The 27,107-nt window shown below is 38.1% G+C and overlaps 1 protein-coding gene across 10 annotated transcripts in view; it reads right to left on the bottom strand.

Annotated features, from left to right (window-relative positions):
• The window catches only part of NRG3 (neuregulin 3), a 1,141,239-nt gene that overhangs the window by 1,048,858 nt on the left and 65,274 nt on the right, over positions 1 to 27,107 (bottom strand). The gene's annotated exons all lie outside the window — the stretch shown is intronic.

The raw sequence follows: 27,107 nt of genomic DNA, 5'->3' as shown, positions 1-27,107 counted from the left end.
GCTCATACCCCAACAGGTTGGGGCTCCTCAAGGAGCAGCTCACAACTAAACAAAACAACCCAAATCCATGTATTACAGGAGCAGTTGAATTCTGCAGGTGTCTGTGGGGGCGCTGGAGGCACTGGCTATGAAAAGTCTCTGTGTGCGTACCAGCACAGCAGTGGGATGTGAATTGCTAATTGCAAAGATTATTTTTAAACCCTCAACAAGCAAGAGGTGCTTCATTCCCCATACACATCTAATTTGTTTCTATTTTTCTGTTTGAAGTCTGGAGGAAGGGAAATGACTGCAAACCCGGAACAATCTTACAGGGACAGGAGAGGACAGACTACAGCTGTTCAACTGCTAAAGCTCCTCCTCTCAGTCCTGCGCGAGCAAACCACTTCTGGAAGAGAAGGCAACTGCCCTGGAACCTTCCTGATCAATACAGACTTGAACGGTGGCACAAGTCTCCCACTTATGGAGATCAAAAACCTTCACTGGAGGGCAAGTTTCGGGAGCTGCTGGACTAGCTACATATGACTTAGTCACATAAATACAATAAATGGCGATATTCTGGCCTGCCAAAACCTCCCAATTTGATCAGTTTTAGATACCAATTGTTTGGGGTGCATCCACATTAGCAGTAGCAAGCATGAAACAGCATTTTTCAATTTATTTTATTTTCTCAAGGGCAACACTGTGATTTTTAAAAATTCAGACACAAAAGTTGCCCGCTAATGGTGAAAATCACTAATAGTATATATTCAAATAAAAGCACAGGCAAATCAGAAATACATTAGCAAAAGACGAAGACTGCTTTCTGAATGAATCATTCTTTCCATGAAGATTTTCATTTTATAGTGGTGCTGGAAGACAGCAAAGAAGGAAATTTAATAATGGTCTCTTGTTATTTCGTTCACCAAGAACATGCCAGTGAATAAAATGAAATACTTTTCAGATAAAACAGAAATGCTGAGCAACTGATGATATGCATAAATACACAAAATCAAGCTGAAGGCAGCAGTTACTTTCCTGTAGAGAGATGCTTTCCCTGGTTTGATGCACTCTGACCAGCCCACAAATCAGCAGAGGCCTCATTTGGATTCAGCAAGTTTTTGCAGCATGAAACAGTAGGAGGCCTGGGTGCAAATAAACCCTTGCTCTTCCCCTCAACCTTGTTTGGCCTTTGGTGATCTCCTTGACCTCTCTGGGCCTGACTTGCTTCATCTGTAAAGTGGAGATCCTGACATTATCCTGGGAGATAATGCCCCACAGGGTACCTAACACACAGGAGCAGTGCTGACATGATTCATGCAAGCCATCTCCCCCTTCATCTCCCCTAACACTAACTTTTATAACGTGCACACCGAGGGTTAAATATCAGTGTGGTCATGGGCAGTGGAGGGTAAAAGCAAAAAAGCCCAATCTCACTGAATGAAGAGTGAGACCCAATGGACAAGAACATTTGGAATACTGGTCATTCCAATGGTTCCCAGAAACTGCTGGAAACTTGGCATATTAGAACCCTTTGCAAACCATATATGCCTGAAGAGTTGGGCCTGGAACAGGGCTTCTGCTCAATTTTTGGGTCCCCTGAGAAATGAAGGCAGTGGTGATGTGGCCTTCAAGGTTGCCCTGCCTGGGTTTGCTGGGATTTGATATGAATCACAAAAATCTTCTGACCAGCAAAGGTAGGTGTAATTAATACCAGAGCTCACAGGAGATGTGGTAGCAAGATTTTCTGCAGTAAGCAATGTCCACAATAGCCAAACTATGGAAAGAGCCAAGATGTCCATCAACAGATGAATGGATAAAGAAGATGTGGTATAAATATATACAATGGACTATTATGCAGCCATCAAAAAAAAAAAGAAATCTTGCCATTTGCAATGACGTGGATGGAGCTAGAGGGTATTATGCTAAGCGAAGTAAATCGATCAGAGAAAGACATGTATCATATGATCTCACTCATATGTGGAATTCTTAGTATCAGGAAACAAATTGAGGGTTGCTGGAGTGGTGGGGGGTGGGAGGGATGGGGTGGCTGGGTGATGGACACTGCGGAGGGTACGTGCTATGGTGAGTGCTGTGAATTGTGTTATAAGACTGATGAATCATAGACCTGTACCTCTGTAACAAATATTGCAATATATGCTAAGAAAAAAAAAAAAAAAGAAGAAGAAGAAGAAGATAGTAGGAAGGGAAAAATGAAGGGGAGGAAATCAGAGGGGGAGACTAACCATGACAGACTATGGACTCTGAGAAACAAACTGAGGGTTCTAGTGGAGGGATTGGGTTAGCCTGGTGATGGGTATTAAAGAGGGCACATATTGAATGGAGCACTGGGTGTTATACGCAAACAATGAATCATGGAACACTACATCAAATAAATAAATAAATAAAAGATTTTCTGCAGTAATGCTTTCGAATTCATGAGTTTTTTTTCCACGTAAGGACCAAGGACTTTAATATACCTGAATATCTCCATAAATGAAAGAGAGTATCAGTTCAACCTGTTGGCACCCTAGGGACATAGTTAACCAGCATTTACTAAATACCAGTTTCTTGAGGCCTGAATGTGAGACTCTAATGTCCTCCTAACACAGATTTCTCACATGTTGCTGCTGCCCTCAACCTTAAGTGCCAAATATGGAAAATGATGTCATACCGTAATTAACAGGTACTCCTTGGCCAGACCTAACTTCCTTTCTGAAACAGCCCTAAACCCTTGGATGACCACATGGAGAGCACCAGCATGCCAGTATGACAACCTGGCCATAAGAAAGGCCTGAGCATGGCCTAAAGAGGATGCACTTCAGGAGCAGGACTGACAGTGTAAAAAAAGGCAACAATGGCCTTGCCCTTAAGCAAGTGAAATTTGTACCACTGTGCATTATAAAGACCAGAAGGACCCGTAAGGATTACCCCCTTGTTCCATACATATGCAGTAAGAAATTTAACCTTGCACAAAATGAGATCTGGCCTCTGCCCTCGGCTTTTGGGAGGTGATTTCTAAGCCCCTGGGACACCATAGCTGACAAGAGTGTCTTTGTTGACCTGAGGACTTTGGGTCACATTTGATAGTCTAACAAGGTGGCTTAGAATAAAGTAGATCACATGGTATCAGCTCAACTTCCTGAGATGAGGCACAGTCAACCATGTCTCCCACGTCCACAGAAGAGGACAACCGGAAGCTCTGTGATATGCCTCTACCCTTGGTTGATTTTATTCTCTATCCTTTGCTGGTCATAAACCATAACTATGATGGCTTTAAGTGAGTTCTAAAAGTCCTTCTAGTGCATTACTGAACCAAAGAGTGATCTTTGCGACCCCGAATTTGCCGGTACTGTGAGACTCCCCAAACTTGCAACTAGGGTTAGAAGTGAGAACAGTCTTGTAGACTGACCCCCCCTTACTTCACACTTTGAGACAACTGAGGTTGGTAAAAGTGAAGTTGCTTCCCTAACGAATACTGCTGTTAGAGGAGTTATACCCAGGCCTTTTCTTTCCACCTCCAGTGTCTTCCCATGACTACTCAAACAGGCAGCACATGTCTCTCAATCCAGCAAAACACAAGATGTTCCTGCAGAAAAGGCTGCAGGGCAAACAAGATTCCTTCATTCAGATGTAAAGGAAGTAATCTCTAAACTGACTAAGAGTGACAAAATTCTCACACAGTCAGAATTGTTGGCTTGGGTAGGAAGGGCATGCTCTTAAGAAAAATAAACTATAGACTTTCTTCCTTTCTATAAAATCTATGCGTGTTTTCCTGGAATCTCAGGGTTTGGGGAGCACTAAAAAAACAAACAGTAATAGCAACTTTCAGTACACTGTAGGTTCTAGAAGAAAGGAGAAGGACCCAGCATATGTAAGACAAACAGGTTAGAGGAAACCTGGGTTTGAGACACAGGTGTGCAGACACAATGATACAGAATATGCAGCTCTCAAACCAGAAGCATTTACTCTGTGCCAAGCATTCTTTCCTCTGCAAGGGAGGCAGTAATAATTTTATTCTTAAAATGAAAAGATTCAGAAAAGTTAAGTAAATCTCTTAATGTTATCAACCAAATATAACACAGATAAGGGGTTCAATTCCAAAACACCCAAATCTGGGGCATCTGAGTCTCTCATCAAGATGTCCGTTATGTCCAACCTCACAGGCCATCCCTGGGATGACAGAGTGCTTTGGTCCCTGCCAGTGCTCCCATCACATTGGCCACTGTTTCAACCATCAGTGATTGGACTGGGTCATACCCTTCATGTGTACAAATGTAGAAAATTTTGATATACTGCCATATTGGGCTCTGCTAACCTCGGAATATGACCTACTAGAAATAAAAAGCATATTCATAAAAATGTGTCTACTCTGGGCTCTCAGGGCAAACTGGAGAGCACAAAGGTTATATAAATAGTGACACTATCATAATGCCATGGTGTACAATGTGGTCAAGGCCAATGGGGACAATGATGCCCTGCTGTTTGCAACCAGAACTTCATATATGGAACTTCTATCAACTGACAAGGTGCCCCAGCCTGAAAACTCTCTTTGGTTAGTGTTAGGAGTTGAATTTTGTTCTCCCCACCAAAAAAATAAATTCAAGTCTTAATCCATGCAACCTTAGAATGTGACTTTATTTGCAAATAAGATCTTTAGGGAGCTAATAGAATTAAAACAAGGTTATCAAAGTGGGCCCAATTCCAATAAGAGTAGTGTTCTTACAAAAGGGGCAAGTCTGTTGACATAAAAAGAGTCAGGCCAAGAGGGAAGATGATGTGAATAGACATGGAGAGGTGGGAAGATGGAGACAGAGATCGAGATTATGCTCCCACAAACCAAGGTTTGAGACTATCAGAATTGGAAGAGTCAAGGAAGACTCCTTCTCCAATAGGTTCCTAAGGAATATGGCCCTGCTGATACATTGATCTTAGACTTGTGGCCTCCAGAACTATGGGACAACAAATTTCCACTGTTCTAAGCCACCCAGATTGTGTTTCTTTGCTACAGCAGCCCTAGGGAACCAACACAGTAAGAGATTATGTTTGGGGAAGATGGTACCACTAAGTGGGATCCCATTCCTAAGGAAGAACCTATGTTCCATATTCAGCCTCTTGAACAGCAAAAAACTTTTATAAGCATAATTCCAAGTTCATAAACAGGTTTGTTCCAAGCGTGAGAAAGTCATGGTCATTAGCAGATTTATGCACATGATAGAGAACCCATCTATTCACAAAATATTTTCTTTTTATATGTTAGCCAGCAAGCATAATCCCATGGTTTTAGCTATATATGCTATTGTTTGTTCATACACACACACACACACACACACACACACACACACACACACACACACACTTCCTTCTTACAATCATTACAGAACACTGACCTCCCAGTGTGTGGAACACCCCTTCCCCACCTGCACAATATTTGGTCTATCAGGTCTCACAGGCTGCCCAAAACCTTCCAGGACAATTAAGTGCAGATAGAGCACTTTTTCCACTCGGGTTGCACTGGGCAGTTCAAGCTACAAAGAAAGAACCATGACTTTAACATAAACATACAGACAGAATAATGTATTTCCCTTTGTCATTCCCAATAAAAATGCCATCCCTATTAGTTTGCTAGGGCTATAGTAATAAAGTATCACAGACTGGGTGGTCTAAACAACACAATCTTATTGTCTCACAGTTCTGGAGGCTGCAAGTCTGAGATCAAGGTGTTGGCAGGCTTGGTTCCTTCTAGGGCTGTGAGGGAGAATCTATCATGCCTGGCAATTTGGTGTTACTTGGCTTGTAAATACATTAACCTGATCTCTAACTTTTTAACATGATATGTTCCCTGTGTGTGTGTGTACATCATATTTCCCATTTTATAAGGACACCGGTCATATCGGATTGGGGGTCCAACCTACTCCAGTATGACTTCATTTTAAGTTAACTGGTTACATTTGCAGTGGCCCTCTTTCCAAACAAGGTCACATTAGGAGGTTAGATGGTCAACTTATGAATTGTCAAGGAAGGGGGCAGCCCAAGCCAACCCATAACAACATCCCCCAGTGCATGACCAAGTGAAATTGTGTCTTATTTAACTATATTTACATAAAGATTTTGAGGAACAAATTATTTTTTTCAGAGCAAAAAAAAAAAATTATGTGTTCTATAAAACACCAATGGCTCCATTTCCAAAATACATTTATAGGCAAAATCCCAGTTTAGAACATGGAGATAAAGATAAATGTAACTCAGTATTACTAAAAGTGCTATTCGTTAAGGGTCTTGTATCTTTATTCTTGTTCGTTCAGTGAACCAACTGATTAATATTAAGATAGCGCTTAGACAAGATTAAAAAAATAAAAATAAAAGAAGGGTAAAGATGACGCCATCCAGAACTTCCAGAAATTAAAATCAAATCATGGAGACGAATGGAACAATGAACAGGAAACAATATAAGGCCCAATCCGACTGTGTCAAATGAAATATTCACACAATGACTAAAACACTGACTCAGAAAGACACAGATCACCGGTAAGTGGTGAGCCACAAAAGGTCTCTCTGAAGAGGATGTATTTGAATGGGCCATAAGTCTGGGTGGCCCGGGGAAGGTAGGGGGCAGATGATCCCAGTGGTGGGTTTGACCTGACTCTGGGAGCAAGAGGACTCTGGATAGAGCAACAGGTAGTGCTGGGAAGTGGTGGGTAAGTCTGGGAATAGCCGGACAAGTCAGGCCCCAAAGGTCCACATCATGCCAGACTCAGAGTTTTGCCTTTAGATCACAGGACTCATAGTAAGTATACTTCTGCAGCTTTTGAAAATGTGCCCTGCGTGCTTTAACAGAATGTATAATTTCCTTTGTGACTTATAGCTCAAGATGTATAGAAGCTTCATTCATATTACTCAAATTGACTCTCTCTGATTCACTGTCACTTTTTTATATCAGTCTATGCAAGTCCAACATGAAACTGTATTTTTTTAAGTTTTTATCTAAATTCCAGTTAACATACAGTATGATATTAGTTTCAGGAGTACAATATAGTGATTCACCATGTCCATACAATACCCTGTGCTCATCAGGACAAGTGCCCTCCTTGATCCCCATCACCTATTTCACCCATCCCCCTACCCGGTAACTGTATCTTTTGATTCCCATGAAACAGGAGAGATATTTATGCCTTGACTTTCCCAGACCCTTACTAACTTCAACACTTAGTGTTGTAACCACATTTCCAATCATTATCTTTAAGTTCAACAGTTTCCAAACAATATTTTCCTTCCACTTACAGTGAAATGTTTCCGTTTTTAGCACTTAATTTTTATTCATCACTTTTTTTTCTGGAAGTCACATTACATTTTCCTTTACTCTTTCAAGACAAGGATACGGTGGTTTACTTCTTGATACTTCACATATTATGTGATTTTTTTTTTCAAAAAATTTTCTTGACATGATAGAATTACTTTCTAAGGTTTTAGTTTAGCCCTCATGCATCAGAATTGTACTCTTCCTCTAAATACGCAGGTTGATGGCACACTGCAGCTCTTTCTGCATCAGAGATCCTATGACGTCTTTCTTATCTGAAGCTCGTCCTTAAGTATGGCATATGGATTTATCTCTGCTTACTTCAGTTGGAGTAGTTGTTGAATCTTCTTCTTAGATCTGGGGAGTTAAAAGCAGGTAGATGCCACAGACTGTGTCTGATGAACAGAAGTCATTATTCATCCACTGTGGCTCTGCTGGGCTGAGGTGGGAGCTCCTCCTCCCCACTAACATCTACTGCTCTGATAACATGACCATGATCATCTCCGCATGCTCACAGCCATACCCCGGTTCTTCTTGTCTGAGCCCAAATCTGAGGAGACTCTACCCTCCCCAGTATGTTACATCACCATTAATTCCCTCTTCAGGGCACCTACTTGCATCAGGAAGGTGCAATCTGGGAGTGAATGTAAGAAAAAATCATCAGTGGCAGACAAATACCACATTAAGCTAGAGAGAAAAAAAAAAGTAACAGAGAGATGTTCTGTTTTCTAGTTGGTGAAGTTTTGATCTCTGAACCAAAAGCAGTAACAATAATAATGGCTTGAAATACTTTTCTTCCTTTTTCAGAGTAGTTTTCTCTACTTTCCAGTTCATGTCAGGTTAAGTCACTTCCGTTTTATTCTCAATCCAGGGCAGACTGGCTTTTCACATCCATCCCCTTTCAGATGCAGGCAGCACCTTGCCTGCTGGGATGAGATAGAAAGGATATGGCAGTTGGAAGTGTTCCTCTCTTTCTGAGTCTTTTTTAGTGGGCATTTTGGTGGGAAATTGGAAGAGGCTATTTCAAGAGATGCTCTCCAGGAGGAGCATGGATTAAACAGAAAGGCAGAATTTTTTAAGGATGGCACACGCTAGCCAAAAATTTAATGAAATTAATTCTATAATCAATGACATAGGAAGTAGGAAGGAGAAATATGTCCAAGTGATTAGGGAAATTATGTCATATAAAAAGTGGGTGTCATAGGGAAAAAACCAACTAGCAAATAAAAAAAACCATTCTTATCTAGAAGAATCTAATTTTAATACTTTAAAAACTGATGTGATGGATGTTAATGTTGGTGGCTTCTTTAGCTATTAATTCTCAAAAGACTAACCACAAAATCATATGTATTATTTATATTTGATAATTATATCATAAATGAATTCATCATGCATTGGCTGTCCGGATACAGCTCCTGCTAGCCTCCAGGTTCTTACATGTTGTTATATTAAGGGGGTTCACCTGGTGTATACATAAAGCACCCCAATGGAATTAAGAAAAATGCAAGCTGAATGAGAGATCAAAACTAGATGGGTAGATTGAGAGCAGCTAAAGGGCTTGATATTGACTCAGTAGACTTTTGGAACTGGAGCGATCTTTGTCTTCATAACTTGAAGCAAAAATCTACTTAAACATATATCCAAAGTTTGTATAAGAAAAATGGAATTTTCAATGGAAAACGACGGTAGTCATGGGCTCGATAACAGTTGTTTTCTCCACCTAATTATAGAGGGGGTGTATTATTTTGGAAGCAACCTTATGTTTATTTAAAACTTAAGGCGAGAGTTGGTGTAATGAGCCCTACTCATAGCAAAAGCTGAGGACTATACATCTTTTCAGAAAAGGAGTAGCATCTGTAGTGTATAATGTGCCTGTTCTGCTGGCTCATCCATTCCACTTCTTCTTTCCAAGAATGCATTCACAATGGAGTACTGAAACCCAACCACATTTCTGATGATACGTAACAGCACAAATATCTTCGGTGTCCTAGAAAATTTCAGTCCTGGGTCAGAGTCTTTACTTTGTAAACTCATCTCAGAGAAAATCTTATCCTCTGAATTACTCATTTGTGCAAAGGTAAATCTTCCTCCACTAAGCATATATTTTAAAGGACAGGAACAACTCATGAACGTTCAGGTCTGCAAAGAGGTAGTGCAGAGGGGAAGGACAGGAAAGAATAACACTTTGATGAAATGACTTCTGAAGTGTGGTCTTCTGTTGGAGGAAAAGTTGAAAAGCAGCATGACTTAGTGCAGTGGTTAGTTTTGCCTTAGAGCTATTTCTTTTTCTTTCTTGCTTCCTTTTTTTTTAGAGAAAAGCTAAGGCAGGAGCTATATATATATATATATTATATATATATATATATATAATATATATATATCTCAAGGGCAAATTCTTTGGTTGAAAGAAGTTGGATATCCCAGAGTCTGGCACACAAAAAGTCAGTTCACCTCCCTTTTCAAACCCTAGGAAAATATCCTGTGTTAATCCTGGTGATGTTTCTCCAGAATACCTCAGAAGTGCAAAGTATACTGCGAAAAAACTGGACACGCTGGTAGGAAAAGCAGGGTCCATCACACACTGTTGTAATATCTCTACAGCCCATTTTTTCTTCTCCTTTAAGTTACACAAATTTCACAGCATTAGTATAAATAAATATGATAATTTTTAAATGGCCTGCATAAGAAAGACTCAATCTAATTTTTATGTCAGTCCTCCAATGGTGTGATCAGAATCTCTTTACGCATTTACAGTTTTCAACCACAGTATTTCTTCTAAAATTATATATACAGGGGTGCCTGGGTGGCTCAGTGGATTAAGTGTTTGTCTTCAGCTCAGGTCATGATCCTGGAGTCCCAGATGGAGCACCACATCTGGCTCCCCGCTCAGCATGCAGTCTGCTTCTCCCTCTCCCCCTCCCCCGACTCATGTTCTCTCTCTCACTCACTCTCCCTCACTCACTCTCCCTCCCTCTCTCTCTCAAATATATAAAATATTTAAAAAAATAAAATTATATATGCATGTACAAAGTAACGCAAGTTTCCCAGAATGATCACTCCTTCCCCAAATCAAAAATGCAAATTCAAGTTAGGCACTAAACTATAAAGTTATCTTACTAAAATTTACTTTAATCTTACCTATTATCAATTTTTAGTGATGGAGAAATGATTAATAAGCAGTTTCCAGTGGTGAGATTCAATGACATAAATTCGTAATGTCTCTCAATAGACTACCTTCCTATTTCATATTCTCTGGTAGTCACAAGTAAAAATTATAAAATAGGGTGGTAAAATCTAAAAATAGAACTGTCTCTTGTGCATGCTGTTAATAGGGTATGTAACAACATGGGTGGAAGTAATTCGGCACTGGATATCTTTTTCATCTTGGATTCCCTGCAGTATCATTTTAAACTTTTAAAGCTTCATTTTATTTTTACTGTGCTTCTTAGAGAATACATAATAAGGTAAGAATTATATATCTATTGTAACTTCATAAATGAGAAGGTAAAAGCTCATATATCACAGACACACAAGGGAGGACTTTGGAGTTTCTTTCATTAGTAAAATGAGAAGCCTCATCAGAATTAAAATGTTCTAGGATATAGATTCAGTACCTTAAAAATAGTAGATTCTGACCTAATATTTGGGGGTCTGCTATATGTCCTCCAATATCCACTGTCTAGCTTTACCATAATCACAGAACTGTCACTTTTAGGTGTGCACATGGACAATCAGGACTGGACTACCTTTTCAAGCCTTCTTTGCAGCAAGGCATGACCAACAACATCCAGTGAGATTAAGTCAATGTACTGTAAGCAGCTTCTGGGAATTCTCTTTAAAAGAAAATTCAACAATAATTGAACAAATATCAGTAAGAAAACTGAGGTCTTGAACAACATTATAGAACAATTAGACCTAAAAGAATATACAGAACACTCCAACCAACAGCAGCTGAATACACAGTCTTCTCAAATGGACATGGGACATTCTCTAAGGTAGACTAATTGGTAAGTTACAAAACAGGTCTTCACAAATTTGAGAAAGTTAAAATCACACCACATATTTTTTTTGACCACAGTGGAATGACACTAGAAACCAATAGCAAAAAGAAAAATTTACAAATGAAAATTAAACAACATGATTCCAAATGAGCCATAAAAGAAATCACAAGGGATACTGGGAAATATTTGAGACAAATGAGAAATGAAAACACAAGATACCAAAATCTATGGGATGCAACAAAAGCAGTACTAAGAGGGAAGGTGATAGTAGTAAATGCCTACATTAAAATAAAGGAAAGGTCAGGGTACCTGGATGACTGTTGGTTTCTTAGTTTTGGCTCAGGTCATGATCTCATGGGATGTGGGATCAAGTCCCAGGTCAGGCAACATAGTGGGGAGTCTGCTTCAGGATGCTCTCTCTCCCTCTGCCCCTCCCCACTCCTTGCATGCACTCTGGCTCTCTCTCTCTCAAATAAATAAATCTAAAAAATAAACAAAATAAAATAAAATAAAGGAAAGGTCTCAAAACAATGACAAAACTTAATACTTCAAGGAACTAGAAAAAGAAGAATAAACTAGACCCAAAGTAAGCAAAGGGAAAGACATAATAAAGATTAGAGCAGAAATAAATGACAAAGAGAAAACAGGAATAAAACTAAGAGTTATGTGTTGAAAAGAAACAAAATTGACAAACTTTTAGCAAGACTAAGAACAGAGAAAGAAGACTCAAACATCAAAAATCAGAAACGAAAGAGGAGACATGACTGATGCCACAGAAATAAAAAGGATTATGCATGAACAATTTGGATAAGCTAGAAGAGAGAGATAAATTCCTAGAAACATACAACCTACCAAGACTGAATCATGAAGAAAGAGAAAATCTGAACAGATTTGCAACTACTAAAGAGATTAAATCAGTAATGAAAAACCTCCCAACAAGGAAAACCCCAGAACCAGAAGGCTTCACTGGAGAATTACACAAAACATTCAGAGAGGAATACACACTAATCCTTCTCAAACTCTTCCAAAAAAAGGAAGAGGAAACACTTCCAAAACTATGAAGAGGGAACACTTCCAAACTCATTTTACGAGGCCAACATTACTTTAAGAATAAAACCAGACAGGGCGCCTGGGTGGCTCAGTTGGTTAAGTAACTGCCTTCCGCTCAGGTCATGATCCTGGAGTCCCGGGATTGAGTCCCACATCAGGCTCCCTGCTCAGCAGGGAGTCTGCTTCTCCCTCTGACCCTCTTGCCTCTTGTGCTCTCTATCTCTCACTCTCTCTCTCTCTCACTCTCTCTCTCTCTCAAATAAATAAATAAAATCTTTAAAAAAAAAGAATAAAACCAGACAAAGATACTACAAAAAAAGAAAACTACAAATCAATATCACTGATAAATACTGAAATAAAAGTCCTCAAAAAAATTAGCAGACTGAACTCAACAGTACATTAAAAACCCCCCTTGACTGAGTGGGTTTATTCCTGCAGTGCAAGGATGGCTCAAAATATGAAAATCAGTCGATGTAATACACATTTACAGAATGAAGCACAAAAACCATATGATCATCTCAATTAAGGCAGAAAAAGAATTTGACAAGGGTCAAGTTGGACCCTTACCTCATATCCTATAAAAAATTAACTCAAAATGGATCAGAGACTTAAATATTTAAGTACTGAAACTATAAAATTCCTAAAGGAAAACATAGAGGAAAAGCTTCATAAGATTTAGCAATGATTTGGGTATGACAGCAAAAGCACAACAAACAACAAAAGCAAAAACAGACAAATGGGACTGCACCAAACTTAAAAACTGCTGCACAGAAAAGGCAACAGTCAACAGAGTAAAAGGCAACCTACACAATCAGAGAAGATATTTACAAACTATATATGAGATAAGGGGTTAATATCCAGAATTCCTACCACCCAGCAACAAAAAACCCAAATAACCCAATTTTTAAATGGGCAAAGAACCAAATAGACATTTCTCCAAAAAAAGATATGTAAATGTCCAACAAGCACATGAAAAGATGTTCTAACTCCAAGAGAACCTATCTAGACCACCTCACTCCATTTTCCCTCATGCAACTATTGTGTTGGACACTCCATCACAGTTGAGTTCAGTGTTTCTTGAATGTTCCATACTCTTTCTTAACTCTGAGATGTCACCCAAGTTGTTGTGAGTGGAATTATCTTCTCTACTTCTCTTCCTGGTTGGTTCAATGTTGAACCAATCTTTCAAAACCTATTAACATGTCAGCTCCAATTTCAAACCATTTTCAGGCCCTGAGAGAATTATTCACTTTCTCAAAACTCTGGGTTCCCTCTATTTTTTGTTTCATAGCACTTAACACAAGGGGCTATAACTGATCCCCTTCCATCAATGTCAACCCACTTATACTGTGAACAAAGGGAGGCACCATAACTGAAATAGCTCACTCCTGTGCAAATGGGAATATAATACAGATCCAGTTCCTGCCCTCAGAGAAATGACACTTTAATGGAGGAAGTAATATACACACGTTTATCTATACAAATGTACATATATATCATGTGTTTACACATACATAGATATAAACCTTATATATGAATAATTTATATATGAATATATAAATAAATTCAGGTACTGGAAAGTGTTATAAAGAAAAGACCAGGTACATTGAGAAATTAGAGAATGACTACAGGAGAAGGCCAAGGGAATTTACTGTAGATAAGATTGGTCAGGACGGCTCGGAGGAGGGGGAGGCTCACTACAGCAGGGATGTGAATGAAGGAAGAGAAGGTCTAAGGGAAGAGTGGTCTATGCAAAAGGAACAGTAAGTGAAAATCCTGAGCAGAACATACCCTGTATGTCTGAGGAGTGGATAGTTATGAGCTTCTATCACAGAGTGTCTACAAGTTCAAGGATGTTGGCCGAAGATGTATGGAATAAGAGTTTGTGGGGTGGGCAAAGAATTGAGCTTTTAATCCAAGTATAACAGGAAGTCACTGAGGGTTTGAGGAAGATGAAACACCATCTGACTTTCGGGTTTTGTTTTAAATATCTCTGTCTATAATGGAGAAAACAGACTATGTGTGAAGAAGGGGATGGGGAAAGAACTGTTTATGATTCCATGAATGTGAACTGATGAAACCATGTGTGTTATTTGACTACTCATCCAAAAAGAGACCACAATGAAAACAATAAACACAAGCAATTTAAGGTAAAGAGAAAACTAGCTTTATTTTAGATTGCAGTTGAACATCGCAAATCTTCCAAATATAATATTATTTTAACTCAAAAACACCTACTCCTAGGGTATTATGTATTTTGAATGAAATGACAGAATTCTTAAACTTCCTCAGTTGAAAGTATCCTTGTATTTAAAGTGAAAGGATTCAAAGGTAAATGAAAACATTCCATTTGGCATAAATATAAATACACTAGTAAAAGGCGACTACTGAGCCTCTGGTCCAGTTCCCCTGCCTCCCTTCATTCATTTTCCCCTCTCTCCATCTCTCCTTGTCTTTTTTCCATTCTTTCTCTACTTCTTCATTTTCCTTTTTCTCTTTCTTTTCCTGCTTCACTCCTTCCTGCTTCCCTTTCTCTTTTCTCTTATTTTCCTTTATTTCTCAAATTTTCTTGGCAGCCAGGCACCCACAATAGCAGAAGAATTTATAAATTATCTCAATACATTTAAAGAATTCTATGTTATAGATCAATGGAACAGAATAGAGACTCCAGAAATGGACTCTCAACTCTTTGGTCAACTAGTCTTTGACAAATCAGGAAAAACATCCAATGGAAAAAAGACAGTGTCTTCAATAAATGGTGCTGGGAAAATTGGACAGCTACATACAGAAGAATGAAACCGGACCATTCTCTTATACCATACACAACGATAAACTCAAAATGGATGAAAGACCTCAATGTGAGACAGGAATCCATCAAAATCTTAGAGGAGAACATGGGCAGTAACCTCTTTGACATCAGCCACAGCAACTTCTTTCAAGACATGTCTCCAAAGGCAAGGAAAACAAAAGCAAAAATGAACTTCTGGGATTTCATCAAGATAAAAAGCTTCTGCACAGCAAAGGAAATGGTCAACAAAACTAAGAGGCAACCCACAGAACGGGAGAAGATATTTGCAAATGACATTAAGGATAAAGGGCTGGTATCCAAGATCTATAAAGAACGTCTCAAACTCAACACCCAAAAAAGAACTTCTCAAACTCAACACCCAAAAAACAAATAATCCAGTCAATAAATGGGCAGAAGACCTGAACAGACACCTCTCCAAAGAAGACATACAAATGGCTAACAGACACATGAAATAATGTTCAACATCATTAGCCATCAAGGAAATTCAAATCAAAACCACAATGAGATGACACCTTATACCAGTTAGAATGGCAAAAACTAACAAGGCAGGAAACAACAAATGTTGGCGAGGATGTGGAGAAAGGGAAACACTCTTACACTGTTGGTGGCAATGCAAGCTGGTATAGCCACTCTGGAAAACAGTATGGAGGTTCCTCAAGACGTTAAAAATAGAGCTACCCTACAACCGAGCAATTGCACTACTAGGTATTTACCCCAAAGATACAGATGTAGTGAAAAGAAGGGACACATGCACCCCAATGTTCATAGCAACAATGTCCACAATAGCCAAACTATGGAAGGAGCCGAGATGCCCTTCAACAGATGAATGGACAAAGAAGATCTTGTCCATATATACAATGGAATATTACTCAGCCATCAGAAAGGATGAATACCCACCATTTGTATCAACATGGATGGAACTGGAGGGGATTATGCTAAGTGAAATAAGTCAAGCAGAGAAAGACAATTATCATATGGTTTCACTCATATGTGGAACATAAGGAATAGTGTGGAGGACCACAGGGGAAGGGAAAGAAAACTGAAGGGGAAGAAATCAGAGAGGGAGACAAGCCATGAGAGACTCGGGACTCCAGGAACCAAACTGAGGGTTACAGAAGGGAAGGGGTGGGGGGACCGGGTAACTGGATGATGGGTACTAAGGAGGGCACGTGTTGTGATGAGCACTGGGTGTTATACACAACTAATGAATCGTTGAACACTACACCAAACACTAATGATGTACTATATGTTGGCTAATTGAAAATAAAAAACTTTAAAAAATAAAGAATTCTATGTTGTGCTGTGCTGACCAAACAAAAAAACAGACAGATGAAAAGAGCATGAACTTCATTACAGCCTAGAATTATATCAACTTATTGTGGAGGGTGGTTAACCATTAATCAAAAATGAATTATTACACAATAAATGCAGTTAGGAAACAAAATAAAGATTTTGTGAAGACTAAGAGCTAAAAATATATATCACTTTAGGTAAATATTTAGGAATTAGTGACTTTTAGGAGTGTAGTTTATACTCTCATTTATTTTCAGGTCATCAATATTTCATGAGTGCTTATGATAAAGCCTCCGATTGAAAAAGGTCCTTTTATTTAAAATTCTAGTTTATTTAAAACATATATTTCTTGAATAAGCAAAATGTCCAAAATAATTCAAACTCTCTTAAGCAGTTAATCCTTTTTTCAAGAATGTATCAAAAAACAAAGACGGGGTGGGGATGATTTCACTAACATGTGTTTTTGTTTCTCTGAAATAGACCACAGATGACAAATAAGCTACTCTGGCCATTATAAAAAGTTTGGCAGTTAAATCCACCTAAATATAACCTAATTCTAAAAGTTCTCAAACTAATAAAACCTAGCTTTTGCTAAATCACTTATCATCCTAATATAATAAATATATTTTGCAAATTTAAAAAAGGTTATCATCTGGTTGTTTCTGATGTTGCTTAAGAAATTATTCATCACAAAGTATACCTATAATGAATAGAATTCCATTGAGTTGTTTTTTCCCAAAATGACATATTAATACCTAAGGGAGCATGGGAGTACCCTGTCTACCTAACTCATATTTACAGATTACTGTACTCTCTGTTCCAAATAAGCCTATGATTTCTAAAGAACAACATAAAGAAACTAACTCCCTATTTATTTGAAAATGTGTTTTCTCTACTTCTATTTTTTTTATTTTATTATGTTATGTTAATCACCATACCACAAATCAATCAATGTGATACAATACATTAATAAAAGAAAGAACAAGAACTATATGATCCTCTCAATAGATGGAGAAAAAGCATTTGACAAAGTATAGCACCCTTTCTTGATCAGTCTCTACTTTTAAACTAAACCACTCTTGGCAATTTTAATAGCAGGCTCTGGGAATCTTTCCTTTTACCAAAATCCAAATAAAAGAGCATAATATAATAAATAGCCATTGGTTTAAATATTTTGGGTGAAATTAAAGGTGGTTCTATTCATTGCACCCTGTCTTCTAGAAACTATTTGTACAGTAAGACCTCTTACTTAGTTAGCACCTACTTGACACTTGGCCTGGGGAAATATAATAGCTCATTATCACAATCTGCTAACAGGCTACTAAAGGCAATACCAAATAATTGTGTATGTTAACATTTCAATAACTTAACAAATTAATTCCTTGCAGAGAGAGCAACATTGTTCAAATTTATAATGCAAAGTATTACATTATTATAGTATATATACTATATATAGTATAGTATAATAAAGTATTATTATAAACAAAATTACAAAAAATTAATAGTGATCTAAAAGCAAATATAGCAAAAAAACTACAAATCTCAATCCCAACTCCAACTCACTGGAAATGTTACTCTTAATTTACAGAAAAGCAACACAATGCTTCATTATCCAAAAGGCCAAATATACCTTTAAAAAAAATCTCTCTATTATAGTTTGGATGAGTCACTTTCTGCAGATTCACCATCCTGAAAAGTAGTCTCTCCAATGAAGTGAGCTCAGGTTGAAGGAGAGACATTTCCATTGTCATATGATAGAAGCTCTCTGTGTGTCACAGCAATTATCTCAGGGGGAGTGTCCAATGTTCAACGAGAATGACAGACTAGAAGGATATGCAAAATTCAAACAGACAAAATGATGGCAAAGAAAGAGCCACCACGGTGTTTAATGAACAATGCTGCAACTATTCATTACGCCTCTTCTCCAGCTGATCATTAAGCTTTCAGCACTGTTTATGCAACAGAAAAGGAAATGTTGACTCAAGATTTCATACACTTACTATTCACACAAAGAAGAAACCATGAAAAGTATAATCTGCAATTACAGTACCTGCTGAAACTGGATCGCTGTCATGGAACCCGCTTATTAGTTGTTGTAAGCGCTGTCAAATGCACTACGACTTCTGAATTTGGGACCTGCCTGGCATGATCATTTGAGATACGAACTTGAAAACTCATGAAATTAAAAAATAATTAAATAAAATCAGTTAAAGTATATCAATTCGAACAAAGGATTCTAAGTTGTGGTTTTAAATCTTTCAGACCTAAATGGTAGGAGGAAAAAAAATTCTTTTTATTTCAGATTTAGAGGATTTTCAAAAAGTAAAATTAGTCTGTCACAACTTTTAACCATTTTCAACAGGCAGGCAATGTTATAGAATGGTGTGATTCAGTGTTCGTTGACTGGATGAAGTCTTGAGTATAATTCATGTACGCCAACATCATTTCCAGCAGTGCCGTGGCACATAGAGGCTACCCCGCAAGAATGCACTGAAGGAATGAACCTAATAGTTCACTCACCTTTAACAACCTACTAGGAATATACTCTGATCCTGCATTAATGAGAACAATGCTTTGCAAATGTACCAACTGATAAATGAGTGGTAACTCTAAGTATCTATTATATAGAGCATCTTGAAAACAATTACCATATAGCATTGTGGAAGGAGCTTGAATTATCAAAATAATCCAATCCTGTGTCTATCACTTGTCACCTCATTAATGAGTAAACATAATATCTCCATAAATTCAATTTTCTGATCTATGAAAGTGGGGTGTAAGTATTTGCCTTAAAGAACTGCTGTGCGGATTAAATGTAGTTGAATAAAACCATGGATCTGAAAACTTCTACCATGAAGTACTCATCGTCTTGTAGCAGACATATGGTTGTGCTCACTTCCATCCATCCTTCTTAGTGGTTTCTCTTTCATTAGATTCTGAGTCCCAGTTAAAGATCAGAAGGACCGTGACCTTTTGGACAATTACCTGAAGCAATCAAACACCCACTACTTTTAAAAGCAACATTGAAAAATAACTGGAAATGGATCAACATGATCCATCTTGAGCTATGACTGATGCTTTCATAGCTGAAATAGGTAGTTGAAATAGTTAAGGTAATTGAAGGCAATTGAAATAGTTAAGACAGAAAGACTACATGAAGTGTTATCCTTGGAGTACATTTCAAAGGGATGATACATCAGTAAATAACAATTTGGAGCTAAGTCAATACAATGTATTATGCCAAATAACTTTAATTTTTAAATTAAACTCAGATTTTTAATTTTAAAAATAAACTCAGAACTGGTTTTTAAAGCATTCTGAAGAATCCTTTACTACTTGTGTCAAGCAGTAGCTTCCATACGTTCTCCTAAATTGCTAGTTCACATTCTTAAAAGAGAGATATAAAGGCTTTCCATTTATTCATTATCTTTCTTGAAGAAAGAAATGCAAAAGCTTTAGTTCCCTGACCTTCTAGAAGTACAGGTCAAGCCCACCATTTCCACTAGGAATCTGCATTTCCTGAAATTGTACCTCCTATTCAAGGTTTAACTTCCTATTCTAAGTTTAATGGGCAATGAAGTTCTATTGGAAAAAGGACAGTAGGTGGAGTCTTTGTTACTGTGTTTTAGCTTGGTTTGTTTTGGTTTTTAGGGTTTTAAGAAGGAAAAGGGTATGGAAGTAGAAATGAAAAAGAGGGTAGTGTCAGGGACGAATCTCAAGGTGGAAAGTGAAGAATGGAGTCCCTGGAAGATGAAACACTGATTCCTAAAACAGTTTATAAGAAGAAACAGGGACCATAACCTAAGATGAGTGCATCGGGAAAGAACCACCACGAGCATCACTGCTCAGGGACGCACAGGGGGAGCTTATTCTAGCAGGACCGTCCCACAAGGAACCGCTCCATAAAGCTCCAAGACAACAAGAAGGCCCCAGAGTAACGGGGCTGGGGCGTGAGAGTAGGGACACTCTGGGGTAAAGTGGGGCAGTCTCTCTCATCTGTATTTGGGCTAACCTGAAAAAATTTGAAAACCTGACCTGGTTAGCGAGGCTTCTCTTACAGATTAGTTAGCTAAAATTTCTACAGGATTCCTGAAAGGAACCCAGTTAAACACATAGCTCTCAGTCCTGATCACACATTGGAATCACCAGGCAGGCTTTTGTAAACTAGCAATGCCTGACCAGATCAGTCCAACCATGATCTTTGGGAAATCATCTTAGGTGATTCTACCGTGCATGAGGTTGAGAATTGTACTGATGAGAGTATAAGGGGAATGAAAGAGTCTTTGAAGCCTTGAGCTCCACTGAGCTCCTGAACTCGGCTTTGTTCATGGTAATAAGCTATGGAAATACACTGTGGTCAATTTCTTCCTAAGTTGAGAAAGAGAAGTCTGATGAAGAAGTTGGTGAATGGCTTCATTATCCCATAGAAGGAAAAATGTGTTTCAGTCACCCCACCTATTAAGAGGAGCTTGGCCTCTAGAACCCTATGACACCATCCAAAATGGCCTTTGAGCATTTGGAAATGGAATTCAATCCAAGCAATCTGTGCAAGCTACAAATCCACTTCTCATCATCCTATACCTGGATATACTGCAACTTACATAGATGTTTCTCAAAAGATAAAGGTGTTTTAAAAGCAAAAAATAAACTACTGGGATGACAACAAGGTAAAAAGCTTCTGCACAGCAAAGGAAACCATCAACAAAACAAAGAAGCAACCTGCTGAATGACAGAAGATATTCGTAAATCATATACCCAATAATATATCCAAAATATATAAAGAACTTCTACAACTCAACACCAAAAAACCTTAATCCAATTAAAAAATGGACAGGGGATCTAAATAGACATTTTTTCAATGAAGACCTACAGATGGCCAACAGACACATGAAAAGATATTCAATATCACTAATCATCAGAGAAATGCAAATGAAAACCACAATGAGATATCACTTTACACCTGTCAGAATGGCTAAAATCAAAAACACAAGAAACAACAAGTGTTGGCGAGAATGTGGAGAAAGGGGAACCCTCTTGTATGTTGGTAGGAATGCACACTGGCGTAGCCACTGCAGAAAACCGTATGGAGGTTCTTCAAAAAACTAAAAAGAGAAATATCAGATGATCCAGTAATTCCACCCCTGGATATTTACCCAAAGAATATGAAAACTCTAATTTGAAAAGATACTTGCACTCCTACATTTATGAAGCATTGTTTAGAACAGCCAAGATGGGATGCCTGGGTGGGTGAGTTGGTTAAGAGTCTGCCTTCAGCTCAGGTTATGATCCCAGGGTCCTGAGATTGAGTCCCACATCGGGCTTCCTGCTCAGCAGGGAGCCTGCTGCCTGCTTCTCCTTCTCCCTCTGCCATCCCCCACCTCCCACCTTGTGTCTCTGGCTCCCTCTCTCTGTCAGATAAATAAATAAGATCTTTAAAAATATATATATATAACAGCCAAGATGTGAAAACAACCCGTGTCCATCGACACACAAATGAAGAGTTGCGGTAGGTATATATAATGGGATATTACTCAGCCGTTAAAAAGGTGATGAAATCTTGCCACTTGCAACAACACAGACAGACCTAGAGGGTATTATGCTGAAATAAGTCAGATTAAAAAAATACCATTTTACTTTACTTATATGTAGAATCTAAAAAACAGATGAAATAAGTTAAAGGCAAATATCATATAATTTCACTTCTATTTGGAATCTAAAGAACAAAACAAATGAATAAACAAAAAGCAGAATCAGACCCATAAATACAGAGAACTGATGTTTGCCAGAGGACAGGGTGTGGTGACATGGGCAAAATGGGTGAAGGGGGAGTGGGAGGTACAAGATTCTAGTCATAAATAAGTCATAGGAGTGAAAGGTAGATCAGAGGAAACAGAGTCAATGACATTGTAATAGTGTTGCATGCTGACAGATGGTAACTACACTTGTGGTACGCATAGTCTAATATAGAGATGTTGAGTCACTATGCTGTATACCTGAAACTAATGTAACATCATGTCAACTATACTCAAATAAAAAATGTATAAAAGTTATTGTTTTAATTCCTAGGCACGTGATCAAGGTCCATCTGAGGGGAATCCAACTTTTGCTCAGATGAGTACTGCAGGGGTTTTAGAAACAATGAGGAGGGGAGCAAATGGGGAGGGTGTCTGTACACAAAACTAAGTATTTATCAGGATGTTAGTCATGATTGGTTAAATTTTCCATGAGTGTTACAATGTAGGGCATTTTGCTTGATAGGAATGTCAATTTTTTTAAAGGTATCAGAAATCACAGGGGCTGGGGGGGTTGTCTCATTTTTTCGCTTCTGTTTAAATTTCAAATATAACAGCAGTTTATTTTCAATATTAAAAAACTAAAAAATCTGTTGGTCAAATGAAAAGTTCTTCATCCCCCACATCCATTCCCCAGATGTAATCATCACTAACTATTTAGTGAGTAGCTCTTCAGATCTTTTCCAAAATATTAAGAACCATACATACAGAGAGAAGATTTTTTACATTTTTTTACAGTGGGTGAAATGAGTTTATTTTTGTAAAAATAGCATCATAGGTTAAACATTGTTATTTAACGTGTTTCTGTTGCTTAATAATGGATAATTGATAGGATTCATTTCAATACATATTATAAAATATTTAAGATTTTTACACAGAGTGGGCCATACTAGGGTTGGTTACACCTGATGCCTAGTCAAGCATTCCCCTCTTGGTGGGCATCGAGGATATTTATCAATGTTTGCTACTACATGTGATGCTGCAATGAAAATCTATTTCTTCTGGGTAAATTCTTAGATATAGAGTTCTGGATCAAAGGTCATGTGAATTTTAAATATTAATTTTGAATTGCCTTCCATAAAAGGTATACCAATTTATATATGGCCTCACTCCACTAGCCTGCTCATGGAGAGATGTGATAACTATTTATCACTTCAGCAGTCCTTTGCTCACTGTTCCTATCAAGCTTCTGGTAGAATAAAAAAAGGCAGAGAGGAGAATCATACTATTTTTTTTTAAGATTTTATTTATTTGACAGAGAGAGACACAGTGAGAGAGGGAACACAAGCAGGGGGAGTGGGAGAGGGAGAAGCAGGCTTCCTGCCGAGCAGGGAGCCAGATGTGGGGCTCGATCCCAGGACCCTGGGATCATGACCTGAGTCGAAGGCAGACGCTTAACAACTGAGCCACCCAGGCACCCCAAGAATCACACTAATTCTTTTTTTTTAAAGATTTTATTTATTTGAGAGACAAAATGAGATAGAGAGTGAGCGAGCATGAGGGTCAGAGGGAGAAACAGACTCCCCGCTGAGCAGGGACCCCCCCCCCAATGCAGGACTCGATCTCGGGACTCCAGGATCATGACCTGAGCTGAAGGCAGTTGCCCAACCAACTGAGCCACCCAGGCTCCCCAAGAATCATACTATTCTTATAATTTGCTTCATGCTTTTCTAATTTGACGACAACAGACATCCTGATAAGTTGTAAGCTTTTATGCTTTAAAACAAAGTATTAAATTCTTCATGAAGTAGGGGCGCCTGGGTGGCTCAGTTGTTAAGCGTCTGCCTTCGGCTCAAGTCATGATCCCAGGGTCCTGGGATCGAGCCCCACATCTGGCTCCCTGCTCGGCAGGAAGCCTGCTTCTCCCTCTCCCACTCCCCCTGCTTGTGTTCCTGCTCTCACTGTCTCTCTCTGTCAAATAAATAAATAAATTCTTCATGATGTATTTTTATATAGCTATTTCTCTCAAATAATTTATTTTAATATCTCTTGACTAAAATCAATATTGAGTTTCTAAAGTCCCTAATACTGTAGGTCTCAACCCTGGCCTTGCACTGGAAGCATCTGGGAACTTACATAACTACCTGGGAAGGGGGTGGAAGGATGGAGTGGAAGGTTGAACATTTAAGTCAGAATTCCTGCAGGCAAGGATTGGCACATGATTTTGTGAAAAGTTCTCCAAATGATGATAAATGTACAGTCAGAATTATTCCCTAGATTCAATTAAATGGTAGATGTTGTATAATTTGGTACTTCCTTTAAATATAACTAACAAAGAATTTGTTTCACAAAGTGGTAAGGAAAGATAAATTCATTTTGACTTCCTATAAGGTCAATATTTTTAAAAATTTAAATTAGAATCTGAATCTAGGATGTGATTTACTTGCAAAGGCTTATTGACTTGGAGACAACTATGAATCCAAATGAAAACACCAATTTATCGGTATTTACAAGAAACATATATGACATTTATTATTGATTCTTAGGAAAATAATAACCCTCTTGGCAATGGTTTCTCTCTTTACAGAAATTATCCTTCAGGATGTTTATTTTTCACTGTTGTGATTCATTCACATTTATCCCTTCCACAAGTATTTATTGAACACCCACTATATGTCACCAATTGCTCTAGGAGCTTGGGATATGGCAGTAAACAAAGCTAAAATCTGTGCCTTCGCAGCACTTACACTATACTGGAAAAGTAAAATTAACTGGAAAAGTAAAATTAAAAATTAATTAATTGTGCGCACTAAAAAAAATGGCTAAAATCCAAAACACTGACACCAAATACTGGTGATTATGTGGAGCAACAGGAACTCTTCATTCCTTGCTAGTGGGAATGCAAAGTGGTGCGGCCACTTTGGAAGACCTTTGGGTAGTTTATTACAAGACTAAACATACTCTTACCATATGATACAACAATCATGCTCCTTGGTATTTACCCAAGTGAGCTAAAAACTTACGTTCACACAAAAAGTTGCACATGAATATTGATAGAAGCTTTATGCATTGTTGCCAAAAACTAGAAGCAACTAAGATGTCTGAATAAACTGCAGTATATCCATGCAATGGAATAGTAATTTAGTGCTAAAAAGAAATGAGCTATCAAGCCATGAAAAGGCAAGAAGGAAACTTAAAAACATTGCTAAGTGTCAGAAGCCAGTCTGAAAAGGCTACATACTGTATGATTGCAACTACCTGACATTCTGGAAAAGGTAAAACTAGAGAGACAATAAAAAAAAAATCAGTGGCTGCCAGGGGTTGGAGGAGCTGCAGGAGGGACTAATAGGTGGATGACAGGGGAATTCTAGGGCAGGGAAGCTCCTCTGTGTGGTATTGTCATGAAGATACATAATGTTATGTATTTGTTAAAAACCAGAGAATAATACAACACAGTGAACTCTAATGTAAACTATGGACTTCAGCTAATAATGTATCAATACTGATTTATCAATTGTAACAAATGTATCACATTAATGAAAGATGTTAATTAGGGGAAACTGAGGACAAAGTGAGAGGGAATTTTATGGGAACTCTGTACTTTCTGATCACCTCTTCTATAAACCTAAAACCTAAGTTAATAAATAAATAATGACTGACTAGTCAGGTAGTGACTTGTGGTTATGTTCCTAAACGCACATTTTTTTATTTCACATTAATTAATAACAAGTAGCTCATTTGTAGCAGATAGTTAATATTCACTTTTAATATTAGCTGGCATTAGTCATCTTAGCAAGGATATTCACTTTAGGATGAATAACTTGCCTCAACTCTAAGTTCTAGTAGGTAGAAATTTAGACTAGGATCATTCTCCTTTAACTGGAAAATGAAATTTAAAGCAGATAGGATATTAAGAATTCCATTCGTGTACACACATAAGAAAAAGAGAGAAAGAATGAACTGGCATTCCATTTCTTAACACTTCTTGATGGTCTCTGGAATGTGTGTTTTGGGACAAGGCCAGAGTGAATAAATGATATATGATCATGTTCATCTTATACTTGATAAAGAGAATTGCAAATGACCCAAAAATTCTCTAGTAATTTAGTTTTATCTCTAAGACTAAGAACAATGAGTCAATCCATTATCATCTCTTTGGTTCATTTTATTTCCATGTCTTTATAAAACATTGTTACCAAAAGCAGTGCTAACAAGTCCAAAGCACATTAGGTCCTTTGCACACTTTATCTGATTAAGTCCTCACAATCCCTCTGCCAGGTAAATATTTTTATCTTGTTTGTGCTTTCACTGAAGTTCAGAGCAGCTACAGCCTTGCTCAAGGCTACATGACTAGCAACTGGCAGAGCCAGGCTACATCTGAAGACAAAACTGGAGGCCCCTCTGTCTTCGAAGCCTTCACCCTGATACTCCACCTTGCTCGTAAGCCAGCTTTGTTTGTTTATAAACTGTATCTGAGAACTGATTTGGGGGGGACAGGGTTAATAAACAGGGCTGCCACAATGAAAGAGTTAGAAGCAAACTTAGTCCAAAACAAGGAGCACTGTTTAATTTATATAAACACTTGCCACGTTATGTAAATCTCTTACATCTGCTAAAATTGGAAGGATCCTTAAATAAAAATCTGTTTTACTTTATAAAGAGTTCTCAGCTATGTAGGTCAATACTCTACAGCAACATATAAAACTAACCCCATATTCTCGCCTCTAAGAGATCATTATGACCCCTTCTACAGACTTTTTGAAGCATTCATAAAATAGCAGAAAATGGCATTTGCATCCCAAGCCTACTCCTGCTTATGCAATGGTTGATTTTTCCTGTGACTGAATGTGGTCCTTCAGCAGTATCTCCTGGAGTCATTATAATTTTGGCCTCCTCACCTTTCAGGAGAGAGCTATACAAAAGAATCATCACTTCTCCCTGGAGTTTAA

Source organism: Zalophus californianus, chromosome 15 (assembly GCF_009762305.2).
Source record: "Zalophus californianus isolate mZalCal1 chromosome 15, mZalCal1.pri.v2, whole genome shotgun sequence".
Classification (NCBI taxonomy): Eukaryota; Metazoa; Chordata; class Mammalia; order Carnivora; family Otariidae; genus Zalophus; species Zalophus californianus.
Note: the sequence above shows the minus strand (reverse complement) of the source record. Positions and strands in the feature narration are given on the sequence as shown.